The 8,836-nt window shown below is 38.9% G+C and overlaps 1 protein-coding gene across 1 annotated transcript in view; it reads left to right on the forward strand.

Moving 5' to 3' along the window:
* LOC118745308 (MOXD1 homolog 1-like) overlaps positions 1-8,836 on the forward strand; it is a 113,328-nt gene that overhangs the window by 101,909 nt on the left and 2,583 nt on the right. The gene's annotated exons all lie outside the window — the stretch shown is intronic.

The following is an 8,836-nucleotide window of genomic DNA, read 5'->3' on the forward strand; positions in this document are numbered from 1 at the left end:
TTCATTTAGGTCTCTATTAATTTTCGATCGCTAGATATTTGCTTTTATATATATATTTTTTTTAGTTGAACTTTGACCTTGGAATTCAAGGTCAAGAAACTGTTTTTGAAGAATCTGAATAATTTTTCCGTATTCACCAGTATTTGGGCTTTATAATACCGTTTAGTTTGTGTCTCTATATGGTTTGGATCGGGAGATATTTGAGTTTGTCCATTTTTTCCCAAAACAGAACACAGTGCGGCATCAAGGCTTGTGAACTCTTGAACCACCTGGAAGCCCACAATAGCGTACCGCTGTGGAGGGTTCAGGGACATGAAGGCAACGAAACGGCTGACTGTCTTGCAAAGAGTGGAGCCCAAATGCGTTTGCATGGTTCCGAGCCTTTCTGCGGTACATCTAAAGGATACACTACAGACCTACTTAGGATCTAGCTGGGAATTGCTGCACATTGGCGAAAGTCGAAGGGAATAAGACAATCAACGAGATTCAGATCTTTTCAGGAGGAACTCCGAAAGATACCTTGAACTTAAAACTCTTACTGGCTACCTGACAGCACACTGCAAGTGAACTTACCGATTGAATTAAACGGTCTTTCTGTAGAGACTGATGTAGGTTTTGTGGGCCGGTGAAGCAAACCCCAGAGTATATTCTATGTGCCTGTCCACGAAACATGAATAGTAGATTGATGCACCTTTGAGAAGGATTGTCTTCTCCATCTAAAATTTTCATCCAAAGTGCTGATTAGAGTTGTCAAACTATCGATGGCACTATCGATAGTATCGATAGTTTCAATTTTTTTAGACTATCAATACTCATTGATAGTTTCTTCTTATACTATCAAAAATATCGATAGTTTAGTAGGACTATCGATCTATTGTATGTAATACCTGAATTTTTTAATTTGAATTAAAAATTTAGTTTTTTAGTGTGATGCCGACGTCATATTCAAATATGCACGCATTTAGGCCAAAATACATACATATGTTAATCGTAAATCCTGTTTTGTTTGTATAACTTGTGTTTGTTTTTTAACTTTCTAAAAAGGGAAGTATTTTGGCTAAGCAGTTACCTAATTTTGAATGATTATAACTTTTATAAGAAAATATTTATTTCACTATGATCCTGTAAAAACAAAGCAACCTAACTGATTTAGCGCTATCGATAGTGCTATCGATAGTTTTGTTTTTTTCGAGACTATCGTGAATATTGATAGTTTTTCTGAAAACTATCAAAACTATCGATGGTATGACTATCGATAGTTTGACACCTCTAGTGCTGATCTTTTTAAATAGTCTAAGGTTGGAGCGATTACAATTAGGATTTAGCACAATATACCTTCTTAAGCTGCAACGCGAGTATCTCCGACGTAATAATAATAATATAGTCACTTGACACGAATAAAGATGTGAAAAAAAAATTTCGAAAAAGACGCGTAAACATGGATTCAACCTCATTCGGGAAAAAACTCTTTGGGGAATTCGTATACTCGCAAACATAGTTGACCGCGAAAATAAGTTTTCTTCGTCTTTCTTCGCCGTCAAAGAGGTTAACGCGTCTTTTTTTGCCCTCGCCTATGTTAAGGGCCGGTTACTCAATGTCTGATGAACACTACGGTTAAACATAGTTATCGACGTCGATAAAGATGCCTGACTAACACTACGGTTAAACATAGTTATCGAGAATATCGACTTTATTCGTATCTAATGACGATATGTATGTATGTACAGTAAAATGAATCGTTATATGTAGTTAATTTGTTTTTATTGTACTAGCTGTGTTTTAGTTTTACTAAATGTTATGTTAGCTATGTTTTTATGAAATTTGACATTGAAAAAAAATTTATTAAAACTCAAAAAAAATGTTTGGTAGGTTTTGGTTGGTTATAGTAGGAAATTTTGGTAGGAAAAAATGTTTCTGTGGCAACACTGCTTATAACAGCTCATACTGATACTGACTTCGGCAAACCAGGGCTCGAATCATAACATACGTTATCGTATTACTCGTCACGTAAAAACACATATTTCGCATTATGACATACGTGAACGTACTCTTTGTCCCATTCAGCTTATACTGCCTGACGTATCACGTAATATTCTTTCGTATCGTTTTCGATCCATGAACGGATGTTACGATTCGAGCCCTGTACTCCAAAAGATCGTGCACGAAACTAGCAAACGCGGCAGTTGAACGGTTCCGAAAGCATGAGAGCTCATCATTTGTTGCAGAAGTCGTTTGACTTGTTGCTGAAATCACGACGAATGTGGTAAGGGCCCCTTACTAAGGGGTAATTTATTGTCTCGTATGCATGTATGTATGTATTTATAGCGCGTCTACCATTCAATTGCTTTACTCTCGTGTTGGCAGGCTAGTTGTGAGGAATGTGCATACGTACGTATGTATGTATGTATGTATATATCAATGCTTCATTTCAAACAAGCAAATGTCGTTGAATTGTTTTTGAAATACAGTATCATGACTTTGGCAACCCATCCAACAAGCCTTCAGCAACAAATGAAATGGCTTTCAGCAACAAGTCAAACGACTTCTGCAACAAACGATCTGCGGCGTCTTGACTTCGCCAACCGTCCAAATGAGCTCTCGTGCTTTCGGCAACCGTCCTAATGCAGTATCGTGCTTTCGGCAGTCGATCAAATACGGCGGTTGCTGGTTTCGTGCACGATCATTCGGAGTACAGGTTTGCCGAAGTCAATATCAGTATGAGCTGTTATAAGTATCGTTCACTTTAGAGTTGTAAAACTATCGATTGTGCCACCATCGATAGTTTCCATGTTTCAGAAAAAAAACTATCATTACTCGTTGATAGTTTCCAGCAATACTATCGATAGTGTCAAACGCTACCATCGATAGTACTGTCGATAGTCAATGTAATGTTAAAAACTGTTCCAAATTAACAGGGACGGCATCGAAAAAAAACAAAAAAAAAACAATATATTGAAAATATAAACACACGTAGGGCCGTTTTCTTAAGTAACTTTTAACTTTAAAATTCACTTTATGTTTAAACATTGCTTTAACATGTATAGTTCTGTCTAAGTAAAGCATTTCATTATCAAATTTTATTTATTTATTACATATCTATTACTGAAACTTACAATTAAAACTAAAATTATGAGCCTAGTAAAGAAAGCTTCTTCTTATAATCTATAAAACATGGCAACAAAAATGGGAAAAAAATTTTTGCGGAAAATGTTACAGCTGTTTTTGATTGACTTGTCAGTGCTGATTACGAATCCATTAGCATAAGGTTTTCATCAGCTCCGGACTTTGTGAAAAACGAGTCCATCAGGCTAAGCTGCAGGGATAGTAGCCGAGAGTTATAACTTTAATTTAAGCCCCAGTTAAAGGTTCTATCACCTTTTGTTTTTTGTGCTAGTCTTTCTAAAATATTGCAAAAAAAGCGATTTTTTTAACAGTTTTATCATTTGCCGCAACAAAATCACTGTTGCCTTGTTTAATTATTGCTTATTATAAATTTTCAAATATAATATCCCTGCAAGAACAGTGACTATCATTTGACAAATCATTTGAGTGGCAAGACTGATAGATATTTCTGTCACTGGCTACCTACAAGTTTCTATCAAATTCTAAAGGGCAGTGTGAAAAATCTGATGTAAACATTTGTGTACATGTGATCTTCCGTCTTCCTCCAACTTATGGCCTTATTTAATGGACTCTTTTTAACCAACGCAAAATTTTCAAATGTGTTAGTAAGACAAATGAGAATGTGTTAGTTTCCATCACACAATTCTTGTAGGGATATTTTGTTTAAATTTTGTAATATAATTTTTCGATTAGTTTACAGCCAAGAAACACATACAAACATCAAACACCGATAATAGAACTGCTTTACTTCAGACATAGCCTAACTTGAAAATTACTCAATTAGATTAATTTATTTTGATCTATTTGGTCAAATTTTACATGTATAAATAAACAACACCTTGGATGGGTAATAATTATAACTTACCTAATAAAAAAGTTTCCGCGTGCGCTGGGTTTGGGTCCCGGCACGTTAAAACCCCGCCCAATGAAAAGAAGCAAACAGCCTCGGATGAGACCCCCTTTTTCTGATGACGACCACGGCAAACGTATAAAGGACTATGATTTAAGGGTATGCACCTGGAATATCCGGACTCTTAATGGGGAAGGTGCCTCTGCCCGGCTGGTTGATGTCCTCGGGAAGACAAAGGCTGACATCACCGCCATCCAAGAAATGCGATGGACGGGGCAAGGCGCCACTGTCGGAAAATTCAGCCTCCACGAGGAAACGTCCGATAACGGACTGAGGCTGATCGACTTCGCCGGGGCCCGAAATATGGTAATATGTAGTACTAGGTTCCAGCATAAGAACATCCACCAAGCTACATGGCTGTATCCAGATCGAAAAACGAGAAACCAAATCGATCATGTTGTGATAGACGGAAGGCATGCTTCAAGCGTTTTGGACGTACGTACACTCCGAGGGCCAAACATCGACTCGGACCACTATCTTGTTGTAGCCAAGATACGCACCCGCCTCTGTGCAGCAAAAAATGTGCGCCCAACAATGCAAGGAATGCTTAACGTCGAAAAGCTGCAATCACAACAGACGGCCAATTTATTCGCCACTCGACTCACACACCTGCTCTCTGAGAGCACTCTTCAACAATCCGACGTACGCGAGCAGTGGAACCACATTTCCCGATCATTAAGTACCGCCGCCGAAGAAGTAGTTGGATTTCAGCGAGCCCGAAAGAACAACTGGTACGATGAGGAATGTCAAGAAGCCGCAGAGAAAAAAGATGCCGCCTACAGGGCCACGCTGCGATCGGGCGCAACGCGAGCCATGTGGTACCGTTATAGGGAACTGAAGAAGGAAGCGAAACGTATTTGCCGCAATAAGAAGAGAGAGGCCGAAATACGTGAGTGCGAAGAGCTTGAGATGCTGGCCGACAGGAAGAACGCCCGAAAGTTCTACCAGAGGGTTAGGCGACTTACGGAAGGTTTCAAGACCGGGGCAAACTCCTGTAAGAACAACAATGGCGACCTAGTGACCGATGTCCAGAATATACCTAAATTGTGGAGGGAACACTTGTATAACCTACTGAATGGTAGCAGCGCTGAAAGTAGTGAGGAAGACGAACCCGAGTCCCCAGTCGATGATGATAGAGTAGCTGTCCCACCGCCTGACTATGACGAGGTACGAATAGCGATTACGCGGCTGAAAAACAACAAAGCTGCTGGAGCTGACGGCCTGCCAGCCGAGCTATTCAAGTACGGCGGCGAGGAGCTGATGAGGTGCATGCATCAGCTCGTATGCAGAATATGGTCAGATGAACGCATGCCCGACGACTGGAATTTAAGTGTGCTCTGCCCAATCCACAAGAAAGGCGACCCCGCCATACGCGCCAACTACCGCGGAATTAGCCTTCTAAGCATAGGTTACAAGGTCTTATCGAGCGTATTGTGCGAAAGACTGAAGCCCACCGTCAACGAGCTGATTGGACCTTATCAGTGTGGCTTTAGGCCTGGAAAATCCACCATAGATCAGGTATTCACAATACGCCAAATCTTGGAAAAGACCCGCGAGAATAGGATCGACACACACCATCTATTTGTCGATTTCAAAGCCGCTTTCGACAGCACGAAGAGAAGTTGCCTTTATGCCGCGATGTCTGAATTTGGTATCCCCGCGAAACTAATACGGCTGTGTAAAATGACGTTGAGCAATACCACCAGCTCCGTCAGAATAGGGAAGGACCTCTCCGAGCCGTTTGATACCAAACGAGGTTTCAGACAAGGGGACTCCCTTTCGTGTGATTTCTTTAATCTTATGTTGGAGAAGATAATAAGAGCCGCAGAACTGAACCGCTCAGGCACAATACTTTATAAGAGCGTACAATTGCTGGCGTATGCCGACGACATCGATATTATCGGTAAAAACAAGGGCTACGTCTGTTCTGCCTTCTCGGGATTGGATAGAGAAGCAAAGCGAATGGGTCTGGTGGTGAACGAGGACAAAACGAAGTATCTCCTGTCAGCACACAAACAGTCAGAGCATACGCGTCTTGGCACCCACGTCACTGTTGACAGTTACAAGTTTGAAAAAGTAGACGACTTCGTTTATTTGGGAACCAGCATTAACACCAATAATAATGTCAGCCTTGAAATCCAACGGAGAATCACTCTTGCCAACAAGTGCTACTTTGGGCTGAGTAGGCAATTGAGAAGTAAAGTCCTCTCTCGTCGTACAAAGATCACACTCTATAAGTCACTCATCATGCCTGTGCTGGTGTATGGCGCGGAAGCATGGACAATGAAAGCATCTGATGAGGCGGCTCTTGGAGTTTTCGAGAGAAAGATTCTGCGAAAGATTTACGGACCTTTACGCGTTGGTGATGGCGAATATCGCAGACGATTTAACGAGCTATATGAGCTTTACAACGATATAGACATAGTGCAGCGAATTAAAATTCAGCGGCTCCGCTGGCTTGGCCATGTCGTTCGGATGGACAGAAACGCTCCTGCTCTGAAAATATTCAACGCGGGCCGCGATGCTGGTAACAGAGGAAGAGGAAGGCCTCCTCTGCGTTGGAAAGACCAGGTGGAGAAGGACTTGGCTTCACTTGGCATTTTCAATTGGCGTCAGTTAGCACAGAAGAGAAATGACTGGGGTGCTGTTTTGGACTCGGCCAAAATCGCTTAGGCGGTTACAGCGCCAAATAAGAAGAAGAAGAATAAAAAAGTTTTACCTTAGCACTTACAAGTTATTTTTCCTTTTAATCACCTTTATATTTGTAGTTATTAACCACTTCCATTAACACTTAAATGCATACCTTTTTATTTTGGTATTTATGGATTTTTTCAAAGCCTAAGTACATTTTTGCTTACGAATTGTTCGGGCCAGCAAAGCAACAACCCTATTACTATCGCACCTGAAAGACTTGTCACGAAAATAGCACCCAAGTAAAAGTGGAAGTATTCCAACAAATCGATTGAATTGGTATACAGTTATTCATATGGTCATTTCATATTCTAGCAATTTGTTATACGAAAAGTTTGTACGAGTACGCTTAACCTTTGCACATATACCTAAGTGAATCAATCTTCAGCTAGTTAGGAAAATAAAGGGCACGAAGGATTCCTGGAAGGAGAATTTCCTGAGGTCCTGAAGAACTTTGAAAAATCTTGTCTACAACAATATTTTGTCTTTGACTTTTTTATTTTTGAAAAATGGTATAACGGTTATTTTGGGTCCCTGATAATTCTAAGTAAGTTTGCCAAAAAAACCATGGGTCAAAAATCAATTTGGAGTTTGTTAAATTGGGAAAAGGGGTTTATTTTACTTAGCTTTATTTGCACAGAAAAGAGGGGGAAAATACCTTTCCTCTGATACCTCATAAGACTAAATTGGAATAGCTTAGGCCCAGTTATTCAAGTTTTTCTAATACCAATCTTTAAAAAAAGTTACAAAAGACGAAAATCTCATTACGATTCCGTTTAAAAGATTTTTTAATATTTTTATGCAAATTTTTTAAGCCTAAACTGTTTTGTCATCTGAGAGGATTTTTTTTTTCAAAAAGTTCTTTAAGAACCTGTTTTTATGCATAGGAACTCCATTTTTGGAGGTACATACTTTCAAATAGGCAAAGCTCACGTAAATCTTAATATTTTTGGGAAATATTTTAATGGACGTCTTCAAATATAATGAATTTTGTAAACCCGGCAGAAACCCGCACCTTTGTTGGTGATGCAGTCTAAGTAGGTAGTCCAAAAATGCATGTGAAAAAGTAAAGTCGGAATTTTAATGCCGCCACCCCCTAGGATTGAAAATGAAAAAATAGGGGTATATTTTTTCGGTATAGAACAATCCTAGGGTTGGCGAATGTACATACATACCTACATACATATGTATTGATCAGAGCTGTAAAATGATTGCATCAGTAGGATCTGCATTCACTCCGCATTCGTTTTAAAATTTTGATTTTTTGATTGTATAAACAAACCTCATTCCTGAGTGGCTTAAATTATTTTGAAACAAAAACAAACGTAATGCATTATTGAATGGTAGAGTTCCATTCAGTATAGAATGAGAATGTGCCAGAAGCACTCATAATCATCGCGATTGAAAATTTTGGTTGAATGAAAACACTTTTGATCATTCAATAGTACACTGAAAAAATATGCCTCGAAACTAGAGAAAATCTTTATAATAGAAAATAGTCGTTTTGCTTCTGCTTTCCCCCCACAGCTACAATTTGGTAAAGCATTACCTATGACCAAAAGTACGTAACAGCATTAGATATTCAGTCCATGCTTTTAAAAGCCAACTGCATATCGGTAAAGGAAACTTGCTATTGCAATTTTTTATTTGTACAAAGCGAAATTTTTATGTCCCAATACCAGGCCCTCATACATATGAAGTAGCAAAAATTTGTTTGTAGAACTGTTTAATTTGTTTTTTTTTTTGTAGAAGCTTTTGAACTTTACAAAGTAAACGAATTCGAGATGAACTCGAGAAAAAAAGTTCCTCAAATATATTTTTGGGCTCGTTTCTAATTCGAGGCGAGCTCGAGTAAATCAGTTTTCTCGAAAGATTTTTTTTATTGCATCGTCTCCGAGGCACAATCAAGAAAATAGTTTTTTTTCCAAAATATTTTTGTTGGGAAAGTATAACAAATACAATTCCATTACATTTTATTTTAATAAGCCGGCTTTATTTAATGCAGCAACGGAACAAAGTAAATATTTGCATTTAAAGTGATTTGTAAAATCTTGGTTATTTCGTGAAATGGGTATTTACATATAGTGGTGCTAATTAATGTTAAATTATTTG

Source organism: Rhagoletis pomonella, unplaced genomic scaffold, assembly GCF_013731165.1.
Source record: "Rhagoletis pomonella isolate Grant_MI unplaced genomic scaffold, Rhpom_1.0 Rhpom_scaffold_00008, whole genome shotgun sequence".
Taxonomy (NCBI): domain Eukaryota; kingdom Metazoa; phylum Arthropoda; class Insecta; order Diptera; family Tephritidae; genus Rhagoletis; species Rhagoletis pomonella.